The 12,306-nt window shown below is 44.5% G+C and overlaps 1 long non-coding RNA gene across 1 annotated transcript in view; it reads right to left on the bottom strand.

Annotated features, from left to right (window-relative positions):
* Positions 1–1,691: 1,691 nt before the first annotated feature.
* LOC132523868 (uncharacterized) overlaps positions 1,692–12,306 on the bottom strand; it is a 30,704-nt gene continuing 20,089 nt past the window's right edge. The window contains exon 3 of the long non-coding RNA XR_009541677.1: positions 1,692–2,470. This is a non-coding gene — a long non-coding RNA (uncharacterized LOC132523868). The remainder of the gene's footprint in view (positions 2,471–12,306) is intronic.

Raw genomic sequence — 12,306 nt, 5'->3', positions numbered from 1 at the left:
AACAAAAAAAGAAAAGCGAGAATGAGAGAGAAGCACTTTCTAGATAGAGCAGTTGGAGCTGATGATAGCACAGGTGACAGGCAGTAGCGGGGTGGTGTGGCCCAATGGGCAAAGCTGTGGGTTAGAGCCACAGACCAAGAGTCCCCCACTGCCTGCGACTATATGATCTAAGGCATGTGCCCTTCCCAGGGCAGTGCCCCTTCTACGAGAGGCAAATGTCACCAAAGGGGTAAGAAGGTGTCCTTGCTTCTGGAAGGGGCGTCACTGCTGCACGTCTGCCCCAGTACTCACGGGAAGGGGCAGGTGTTTCGGTCTTCCCACCTGTGTTCATACCTGATTGTCAGGGCAGATTGCTGTCACTGTCAGACTCACTGCTTCCAGGTCTGCAAGGGAGGAAATAGCCCCCAGCTTGGCGATGCCACACAGGGAGGCTCAGGCTGGGTGGGCAGACCTGTCCTGGTCCTATGTGTGATGAGAGAGCCAGGCCTGGGCTGTCTTCCGTGCAGTCAGCTCTGAGACACTCAGTAGCCACGTCCTCCCTCCAACAGCCCACACTGACAGGTGGACCTTCGCATATCTGTCCATTGGCCTCAGAGTAAAGTGGGCTTGGGGGATTTTTCCCCAGGTGGAATGGAAGAAAAATGTATCAGTGGCCTGTTGCCATTCAAACTCTACATATGGTCCTGGCAGCTTTAGAGAGACCCCCTGGCTATTTGAAGGTGGTTACTTACCTGTTTTAGACAAGAAAGGTTTCTAGCAGTGATTTCAACACAAGAATATGGAAGGAAAGCAACTCTGACAATTTGAATAATAGGAAAGACTCATTCTCCCTTACTCTCTAGCTTCCCAAGTTCATAGATTGCTATTAAATCGCACCAAATCCTTCCACTGGCATCTGTTTGGCTTTGCAATTTGATTCAGGTTTAGGGTGCATCCCTCTGGGCCTGGCACCAGGCAAGGTGTGGAAGAGGATGTAGCAGAAGAGTGAGATGTGGTCCTGGGGTCCACAATCTAGAGGGGGAGACAAAAGTCACATCCTGGGCTGAAACTGACCAGGATAGGTCAGACAACAGGTTCTGAACCATATCATGTAAAACAGTCCATGAGGATACTCATCCCAAATTACCACAAACCCCAAACAAAACACAGAGACCAAATCCTAAAATGTATCCCCTGTAGGTTAGTACCAGTCTGGGCTGTAACAGAACACACTGTAGTGGTGCTTCTCTGCCTTGGAAAGCAGGAGTTGTGGGATGACAACTCAGCACCACACCCGGGCATTCTGTGTGCACATCAATGCCCACCTACAAGCAATAGAAGCTGGGCCTTTAAAAAAAAGTATCTGGCAGTGTTTATATATATTTTACCCTGAGGATAACATAAAGAAGATATTTAGGGCTTTCCTGGTGGCGCAGTGGTTAAGAATCCGCCTGCCAATGCAGTGGACAGGGATTCGAGCCCTGGTCCGGGAAGATCCCACATGCCGCGGAGCAACTGAGCCTGTGCACCACAACTACTGAGCCCATGCGCCACAACTACTGAAGCCTGCACACCTAGAGCCCGTGCTCCGCAACAAGAGAAGCCACCACCATGAGAAGCCCGCACACCGCAACGAAGAGTAGCCCCCGCTCACCGCAACTAGAGAAAGCCTGCGTGCAGCAACAAAGACCCAACGCAGCCAAAAATAAATAAAAATAAAAATAAATTTATAAAAAAAAGAAGATATTTAATGGGACCCCAAATTTACTTCAACAGCATGCAAGCTGTTTATGGCAGGATCCAACTGCAGGCCTCAGGTACATCCCACATGTCTACCTCTCATTTGATCATTTCTTTCTCTCTTTTAAGGTCTGGTTCAAGCCTCACATCTACTCTTCAGTGACGTCTCCAACTGCTCTTCCAATTCCATGTCAGAATTATTAGAACAGAAGTAGTTGATTTATATTCTATGTTTTATGTTTAGGTTGCTACGGTTGTTCTGGAAGGTAGAGCAGATGATACTTCTTTGAGCCCCACCATGGTGCCTCCACAAAGCTGGCAATCCTGTCACCAGGAAATAATGGTAAAGACCATTCTAAGTATCTAATGATTGTCCCTGTCCTTAACTCACTATTCAGTGAGCACCGGTAAATACTTACTAGCTGCTTTGGAAAGCAAGCGGGTTAATACCTCATGATAGCATCGTTACTGAGTCCAAGCTCGTGCTGTGCACCCCAGGATGGGATGATAAACTGAGAGACAAGTTGTTGAGGCAAGGAATAGCGACTTTACTAGGAAAGCCAGTAGACGGAGAAGATGGGGGACTAGTATCCCAAAGAACTACCTTCTCCGAATTAGAATTCAGGCTTCTTCTATACTAAAAGGGGAGGGGGTAAAGTCCTGGTTCCAGGCAGACTTTGGTGGGAATGTGCTAGTTTCTTCTTTCTTGTAGTCATTCACTGGTGGGTCTGGTCAGGATGTTTCCTGTGAGCTAAACAAAGGTATTTTAGCTTAATGCTCATTACCTGGGAGACAGAGTTCCCAGAGATGGACCATTATGCATAATGTAAGCTTATAGGCAACATTCCTTTACTGATTAACTTGTAATAGGATACAAAATTTCTTCCCTGTTACGGCATGACTTGCACCTTAGCCTGTGCTGATTAGGTTTTTGTATTTTTTGTTCAAGCCCATGTTCATCAGCAAAAGGATTACAATCAACACAGCCATTATTCCAGATAGTAATTTGTATAGTCGGTGATAATTCCAATCGGATAATATGTGTGCTAAACATCATCTTTGTGAATAACAATTACACAAAAGCACAAACACATCCAAGACATACTGAAAAGCTGAAATCCACATGCTACCTCCTTCTCGGAGGATAATATTAGCAAACCATGAATTTTCTTTTTAGTTACACGTCTGGTCCCAAAGCTAATGGTTTGTGCGTTTGCCTTGTTATAAGATCTAGAATTATCAGCTAGTTATATCATGCATATGATACACTACTGCCAAAAAGATACATATTTCTAAGTAGACACCTCCATTCCAGACAGAACTGAACAAATAATTCTTCACCAGGATGGAAGTGAACACATAAGTAAGGGCAATTAACTTGCTACTTCTTTCCTCCTTGCTTAGTATATTAGTCTTTGTGTCCTATACACTAAAGTATACTTCCTTCCTAGATGCACTGAGGGGAGGGCAGTCTGCATTAGTAGAAGTCTGATAGAGAGATTTTAAAACTTACTTTCAAATACGTAAACAAAAGTTGCATATCACCAATATAAAATTAGGCCTTGCCAGGTCTGGTAGGGTATAGTTTGGGCTTTAACCACTAACTTAAAATGATTTTTAATCCAAATATCCAAGAACCGGCCAAGAGAAACAATCATGGTTTCTGCTTACAATGAATTACCATAAATTATTTACATCTGAAGAGATACATTTGAAATGCTTTAGTTTATTCTCATCAGTGGGTAAATAGCATTTGTATAAGCTTCCTGTAGCTGCTCTAACAAATGACCACATATTGGTGACTGAAAACAACCCAGATTGATTCTCTTACTGGAGTTCTGGAGACCAGGAGTCTGAAGTCAGTTTCACTGGACCAAAATCAAAATGTTCACCTGGAGGAGTCCTGGAGGCTTTGGAATGTTTCCTCCAGGTGAGCTCCTGGAGGCTACCCATGTTCGTCTCCTGACCCCTTCCCCCCGCCACGCACACACCCTCTTGCTTCCATCCTCATATCTCCTGCTTCCCCTTTTACCTTCTTGCCTCTGTCCTTAAGGACCCTTGGGATTATATTTAGGGCCACCTGGATAATCCAGGCTAATCTCCCCATCTCAAGGTCCTTCACTGATCACACCTGCCAGTCCCTAGTCCCCTATGAAGTAGCATGCATAGGTTCCAGGGATCTCTTTGGGGAGCCATTGTTCAGCCTACCACAGTCCTTACCTCACTTTGTCTATACTGTGATTTATAGGGACCTTCTTTCAGAGGTGGAACAAAGATGGACTTCTGACTGTGGAGCCATAATTGCAGTCTGAGCGTCATGCCCTGGTATTGAAGATGGGGCTGGATTGGCAGTGAAAAGACGAGCTTGAATCTCGCTCTGCCACCGCTGCTGTAGGATGGCGGGGGATGCAACCACGCTGCGAGCTGCGTGTGTTCCTACCCAGATGCCCTGAAGGAAAGGCAGCCTCCAGTTCGGGTCAGTCCCCTCATCTCCAAACCTGGAGGTGCCTCATCCCGGTCAGTCCTCCACACTCAAACACCATTTCTTGCTCCTAAGAAAAAGGCTTAGAAATGCCTCATTTGGAGCCTTTCTGCTTTCCGGGCACCCTGCGGTACCCTGGAAATGAAAGGATCAGAAGCAACCGGCTTACTTTTCCTTGAGCGCCCAAGAACTAAGGGGAAATCCACACCAGGCTGACGCTCTCTCGGGCTTTGTCAGATACAAAAGGATGGAGCAGTAGACGCGCCCCCCCATCTACCCGCTCCGGGCCCTCGCTGGGATCATTCTTGAGTGTTAGTCCTATCCTTAATAACAAAGCCATTTTCTTCTAAGGGTCAAATCTTGTGATTTTCTTTTCTGACTTTGCTCCAGCTTTTTTCTGGGATGGCCCTAATCCCTGGGCCTCAGCGTCCCCACCTTCTAATTAAGTGGGGTGCACTCAGGTGATCAGAGATGAGTAGGATTGCGTACTTGCAGCCTTCCGGTGCAACCCGCTCATTTTGCAGGTAAGGAGACCGAGGCTCAGAGAAGGGAAGTGGCTTGGCAGGGGTCAGTCAGGGGTTGTGTGTGAATTTCTCTGTTTTTGTCCTGTCTCCTCAGTAACTCCAGGGCAGGGGCTATGGCTTTCCTGCCTTTTGAGCCCCTCCAGGGGCCCAGGCCTGGACTGGGGTTTGTAGACACTTGCTGATTGGGAGGACTGATGGATGGAACACAGGGCTGGCTGGGGCCACCCTAGGACACCGAATGCTTCCAACTCTTGGGGACCACTTCCTAGAGCCTCAGGCGTATAATTTGCACACAGACTCTGCAAAAGTGGCAGATAACACAATCCATTTCAGTCATTTAACAGCAAAATGTCCTTCTCTAAGAAATAGGCAGGGCACGTTTAGGCCTTGCTTCGGCCGTTCTCAGACCCCTGCTAGGAGTCTCGGGGAATTCACTTCCGACAACTCACCTTTATTGCGTATATCCTGTCTGCCAGGCAGTGTGATTGTTGGGTGCTAGAATACAGTCTATTCCCCATGCTTCAGAGCTCTCATTCTCATAGACGAGAATAAAATCATAATTGTTTTACAGATGAAGAAACTGAAGCCATATGTGCTGTCATTAAAACATCCATTTGTTGGGAATTCCTTGGAGGTCCAGTGGTTAGGATTCATCACTTCCACTGTAGGGGGCACAGGTTTTATCCCTGGTTGGGAAACTACGATCCCTCAAGCTGTGAAAAAAAATGGGAAACATTCATTTGTTCTCTCCTTCATTCATTTATTCAGAGAGCTTTTATTGCATCACATGAGGTGCCAGGCCCTGTACTGGGCACTGTAGGCTGATACAGAGAAAAGTCAGGCACATTCTTACCCACGATGTGACACCTACATAGGCAACCACAAATCTATGCAACTTCACGAGTTTATATTTTGGTTGTGCACTGAAGCCTTATGACTTTTATCTATACAGCTTCAATTTCATCATATAAATGCCACTGGGGGAGGGCACTAATGGGAACCTATGATACACACACACACAGGTTACTGAAATTGCTGCGTCACATCTCAGGAAGTTGGGGGAAGAAGGATGCTTGGAGAAGGACATAAAAAAAGAAAGCCAAAAGAAAAAAAAATCGGAGTAAAGGCAAATGTCATAAATGGTTGAAAAATTTCCTTTTAGAATCACTTATTTATGTGGTTTGGAAAACTTGTTTTTTAATAAGCACAATTTGGTTTTGCTTTGTAACTCCAAAAACTCAAAAAAGAATTGAGCGTCAGACAAAACAAACACACACAAAAAGGAAAGCCATCGCCAGCTGAAATAGTGGGGTGGCCCCTGCAGGAGGATGGGAGACAGTATGGCTTAGAGCACAGGCTGGGCGTTCAACCTACATCAAGACGGTGGGTAAGAGCACGAACTGGGAATAGTCAACACTAAGTGGATCTACCATTTAGTAGTTGTATGAGCTTGAGAAAACGGCTTAATCTCTCCAAATCTCCTGATCTGTAAAGTGAGGATAACTGTATGTATCTCTCAAGGTGGTACAGACCTCATTGCAAGGATTCACAGAAAGGCTCTACATAATAGGACTGGTGTGTCGGAGGGACTTGGTAAGATATTATCATCCACCAGCATCACCATCGTTACCAAAAGTGCCCCATGGAGTAGAAGTAGGAGAGGGTGACAGTGATGGAAGTGAGGATTTTTCTGGTTGGAGCAGGCCGGGTAATGAGTGATAGAAGGCCCCCTCCATATCTCTCTGAGCATTTCAAGCAGCCACAGGAGAGACCCACGTCCAGGGCTAGACCTTCAGGGCCCAGGCTGCGTCTGGCTGGGAGGGAGTGTGTTCCATCTGACAACCAGCGACTGGGGCCAGGGAGCCCCTGCTCTGGGGGTGGAGTCCTGGGGCCCTTGAATAAGGACAGCAGATTATCATTCTTGTCTCCACCCAACCCTGGGAGTCTCCCAGAAAGAGATAGGCTCAGCTCATCAGTCTCCCTGCCCTAGAGCAGCTACTTTTTACTTTAAAATAATTATACTTTTTTTCTTTTTTTTTTTTACTATTTACACAAATAATAAATGCTTCTATTTGGAAAGCGTATAAAAGTCAAAATAACATTTACAATTACCCTGAGTCTCACCACTGGCAACAATCACCTCCTGTAGTCTAGATAATTTGTGCATTATTTTTGGCCTTGTAAAAAATAATATAGTTGTAATAAGAATATAATTTTAGGGCTTCCCTGGTGGCGCAGTGGCTGAGAGTCCGCCTGCCGATGCAGAGGACACAGGTTTGTGCCCCGATCTGGGAAGATCCCACATGTCACGGAGCGGCTGGGCCCATGAGCCATGGCCGCTGAGCCTGCGCGTCCAGAGCCTGTGCTCCACAACAGGAGAGGCCACAACAGTGAGAGGCCTGCGTACAGCAAAAAAAAAAAAAAAAAAAGAACATAATTTTATTCTACCGTCTCGCTGAACATTACTTCATAATCTTTTGTTATTATAGACTTTATACACACAATTTAAAAAGTCTGCCTTTGATTTCAGTTAGATGATGTGTTCTTAACTAATCATTCCTATATTGTTAGACTGTTTCCAATTTTACACTATTATAAAAAACATCACGTTAACATCTTTGTATGCAGTATATTCTGTAATTTAAATTATTTCCTTAGACTGAATACCCAAAATGGAATTCATATCGTTAAAGGGCATAAACATTTATGACTTTTTATGCATATATTAGGTATCTCAAAACGCTTTCTAGTTTTATTCTTCCAGAATATGTAATGTATACTCATATAAAAATGTTAAAATGTAGAGCTAAGTAAAGTGAATGGAAAAAATAATTAATAATCCTAATGTCCAAAATAACCTCTTTTGACAATTTCATATGCTTCCTTCCACATTGTTCTGGGATCATTTTATACATATAAATAATATTTGTCACTTATTGTCACTTATTTCTTCACATCTTTAAGAATCCTTCTAAAACGTAATTTTTCATTACTACAAAATGGCTCATTTTTCAAAACAGCCTATTGTGTCTATATCATAGTCTATATTTTATTGGTGGCTATTGGGAATTTCCCCCCAATGCTTCACTGTTATAAATGACAATAAAGCAGATGCTAGAAGGCCGCTACATTCATGAGAAGGACCCCATCCCAGTGGGAGTCACAGAAGTATAGACTCGAGAGATCTATTGTACCTCAAGAGATTCACTCATCCGGCACCCTGTAACTAGATTCAAAATCACTTAATCCCCATTTTACAGATAAGGTACACTGCATTCAAGAGAATTTGACTGGGTAATACAAGTTCATAGATCTAGTAAGTACCAAAGATAAGAACTAAAACCTAAAAGCCTTGGGTCCAATGCTGCTTCCACATGTGAATCAACTGGACTGTTTTTTATTCTGAAACATTCTTGTTTTCTGCCTATTTGAGATCTAAGTGTACAAGAGATGATAATATGCTAAGGAATGCCTAAAGAGGATTGATCTTTTATTCATATCAGTCTGAGGGAAGGTCTCTACTGGTGTGTCACAGGTCTCTACCCTTGACTCTATGCTGCCCAATGTTTTGATGACGGTGGACAAAGCAGACTTATAAACATTTCAGGTAACATATAATTAATATGCTGAATGACAAAAGCAAGATTCCAAACTCAATGGATCTCAAGGATGGACTAAAACTCCTCCTACTAGGAAGAAGTATGAAGATGTCCTTTCTATCCAAGAAATTAAAAAAAAAAAAAGGACAGAAAAAACTATACCCAGAAAGGAGGAAAAATGACCTAATAGCATGTCTATGAAAAAAAAATTGAAAATGCAGTTAACTCCCCCCACTTAGTGCTGGTCAACAATGTAATAATACAGGGAACCACCATGTTGCACAATTCCAGGGGGCACTATTTACATGTCCTTCAATGGGACAGCCTTGGATATGGCTGCCCAAGACCTGCAGTGATTTTTGGCTGTATTAATAGAACTGTAGGGTTGTTATTTTTTTTTTTCATGATACGTGTTAAAGGTGATAAGGCAGACTTTATGTAATGGGGACTAATACAGTGGGGTTTTGTAGTGAGGGGGAGAGAGATTGGGCTCAACTCTGAACACAACAAGTGGAGATTTATAGCCAAGGAGCAGGGTCAGAGGATGGAAAATTACTAAGAAGGAACATCAGGGGTAAGGGGGATTCTGGCTAAACCAACTCCACAAAATTTTTGCTAAAGGCAGACCAGGGTGGTAAGATATTGAGTGTGGGGAGATAAGGAATTTGCTCAGAAACCAAGGATGGGGGACTGTCACTAAACTGACACGGCAGAATCCTTGCTAAAACTAGACTAAGCAGAGATGAACACGGAAGCCCACAGGTCAGGGCCTGGTTGAGAAGAGGGTTCAGAGGAGCCAGACTAGAATTAGATCAAGGAGTGAATCTTTGTCAGGGTCCAAAGTAATTATGCTCATATGGGCCTCCAAACGCGGCCATATTTTTAGAGGAATAGTGACCAACTTGAGGGCACTGGGAGAAAGGTGACCTGGATGATAAAAGGTCTGGGAAACATGTCATGATTATCTTTCAAAAGACATTTATTGAGTACATACTATGTGCCCATTGAACAGTACAGACAACAAAAACTAAATTCCTGTCTCAAAGAAATTTACATTGTTGTGAATGTTAAAAAAGACTGAAAATAAGCTAGTATATAAAAAAAATAAGCAAGATAATTATAGTATGATAAACATTGAAAGAAAGGGGGGAGGGTGAAGAGCTGGATATAATCTCAAGAGTAATTAGTGAGGTAGAGGAAAATCAAGAGTTTGGGGTGTCACAGAAACAGAGGGGAAAGGTTGACTTTGTGGAGGCCGCTGGGAGGAAAAGGAAGATGAGAACAGAGAAGTAACCACAAAATTCGGCAAGATGGATGTCATCTGTTACCAGAACACAAGAGCAGCTTTCACTGGAGTGCTGAAAATGGAAACCCACAAGTTTTGCCATGAACAGGGAGCAGAGAATGGAATGATATATACATAGAGTCAAGGAAGGATATGCAGTTGACCCTTGAACAACATGGGTTTGAACTGTGCGGGTCCAATTATACAGGTCACTTTTCAATAGTAAATATTTTCAACAATCCACAGTTGGTTGAATCCAACGTGCATGTGGAACCACAGATATGGAGGAACAGAGGATACCAAGCACGGATCTTAAGTTATACTCAGATTTTTTAATGCAAAGATGGTCCACACCCCTAACCCCCATGTTGTTCAAGGGTCAACTGTATTTTAAAAGATGGGAGGTATTAGGACACAATTATGTGCTGATGGGAAGGATCCAATAGAGGAAGGGAAAGTGATGGTCAGGAGAGAGGGAAGGTTGATAAACTCAGGCATATAATCTTTGAGATGGCCATGGAGATGGGTCCAGAGCACAGGTGGAGGACTTGACCTTTGATTGGAGCAGAGAGATTTAAAATGCTTATGAGGGCAGCATTGTGACTGGAAAGAAAACAGAAGATATGAGTTCAACTCCCGGTAGGTTTGTAGACTTGGTGATGGGAAGATGTCAAATGCTTCCACTTCCCTAACAAAGTATGAGACCAAAGTTGGGTGGAGCAGAACGCAGATTTGGGAAGAGGAAAGATATGGAATAACTGCCTTGGAAAGTGAGAATTCACGTTGTCTGGGGGAACGTAGCAGGATTGCTGGGCCGAGTAGAGTGCTCATCTGAGGTCTGTGCGAGCCTCAGCCATCAGCTCTGGCTACGTTAAGTAACAAATCTATTGGAAGAATGGAGAGAGTTCACATGTAGGAAAAGCTGAAGGACCAGAGTACCAGGGACTAGCTTAGCCCTGGGGATCTCTAGAGCAGGAATACATGGACGGCAGTTCTAGAATGCAGCTGTTGGAATGAATAAGTTCCATCCCCCCACGTTGAAATTCCAAGGAGAGAGCATCTGATTGGCCAGATGGAGGCAAAGAACGATGATTGAATTGAAAGTGTCACGAAGACCGTATTCCGTGAGGGATACTTCATCCAGCAAATCTGTGACGTTATTACCCAAAGAAGAGGGAAAGGATCCTGGACACACAAAAACCAGAGGACTACCATGTGGTCATGAATTCAAGTGAAACCAGTCAGTAGGACTGTGTGTTTTCTCTAGCAACATTCAGCCTCTTTGGGGCAAGCTCGAAGAAAGTGGGCCATTAGGACTGAGCTAAGTAAACATTGTGGGATAGGAGCTTATTATAGTAATTAGACCTTACACAATCATAGGAGGAGCTGGGAAAGAAAAGTCCAAATTTGGAGCTGAAAGATCAGAGAAAAGCCACTAACCAGCTCTGGCACTGGTGAACAAATAGGGATTTGCAGGAATGCTGTAAGCTAGTCACATCCAGCTGCTGCAACAGGATCACAAAGGGCGCTAGGACAGAAGTCCATGCACGGTTGGTGGTTCCCCATGGCTACTGCCTCTGTGAGTTCACACCAAAGTGTCCAGGGTGGGCTTGGGGTCACTGTTGGACAGCAGGGCCAGCAGTTGGGAAGAGAGACCCAGAGAGAACCTCCGGCACTTCTGTGTCTGACTCTAGACAACCACCTTCAGGGTGTTCTGACCGCTGTTCCCCTCTGCCTCCCAAATCTTACACGACTTTGCTTTTGGCCAACTCGAACCCTGGACTATTCAGAGAAAGGGATTCTGGGAAACACAGTTCCCAGTGTAAATGAATCATCAATATAAAAATACAGCATGATAAGGATAATAGAAAACAAGACCGATAAAGGGATTTAGGGGATTTTGAGGGGAGTGACTATCATGATGGTCCGTAAGACCCAGAATATGCAGATCACATGAACTGGCAGTGAGAAGGTCAAAGAATTTTTGACTGGAGGTACGAGAGGAAGCGAGCAGTAAGGATAAAAGATGATAGAAGGTGGGATATGAATCTGAGGTTTGGGATGTGTTCTGATTCCCGGTGATTAGGAGGTCTCAGGTGGCTGCGGTGCTGGAGACCCATGAGTTGGAAGAATCATTCACGTGGATGCTAAGGTTGCTGAGAGAATGATGGCCAGGAGGGGACCAAAGAGAAAGTCCACGAGCCTGTAGCTGAAGTCCCAGTGAGTGCGCGGCAGTGACCAGCAGGTTGTCAGGTACAGCAGTTAGGACAGGTGGAGACCGAGCTTCAAAGAACTGAAGAGTTTGAAGTAGAAGGAAGAGAAGCGGTTTTAAAACGGCAACAGAGAGCAAGGAGGGCTCCTAGTCACTTCATGCCCTGAGCTACCTGAAGGGGAGGGGGGGAAATCAACTGTCTTCTTTTTTTCTTTTTTAATTTATTTTTATTTTTGGCCATGTGTGTCTTCATTGCTGCGCGCAGGCCTTCTCTAGTTGTGGCGAGCGGGGGCTACTCTTAGTTGCGGTGAGTGGGTTTCTCATTGCGGTGGCTTCTCTTCTTGAGCAGCATGGGCTCTAGGCACGTGGGCCTCAGTAGTTGCAGCACACGGGCTTAGTTGCTCCGCAGCATGTGGGATCTTCCCGGACCAGGGCTCAAACCCGTGTCCCCTGCATTGGCAGGCAGATTCTTAACCACTTTGCCA

Source organism: Lagenorhynchus albirostris, chromosome 7, assembly GCF_949774975.1.
Source record: "Lagenorhynchus albirostris chromosome 7, mLagAlb1.1, whole genome shotgun sequence".
Lineage (NCBI taxonomy): Eukaryota > Metazoa > Chordata > Mammalia > Artiodactyla > Delphinidae > Lagenorhynchus > Lagenorhynchus albirostris.
Note: the sequence above shows the minus strand (reverse complement) of the source record. Positions and strands in the feature narration are given on the sequence as shown.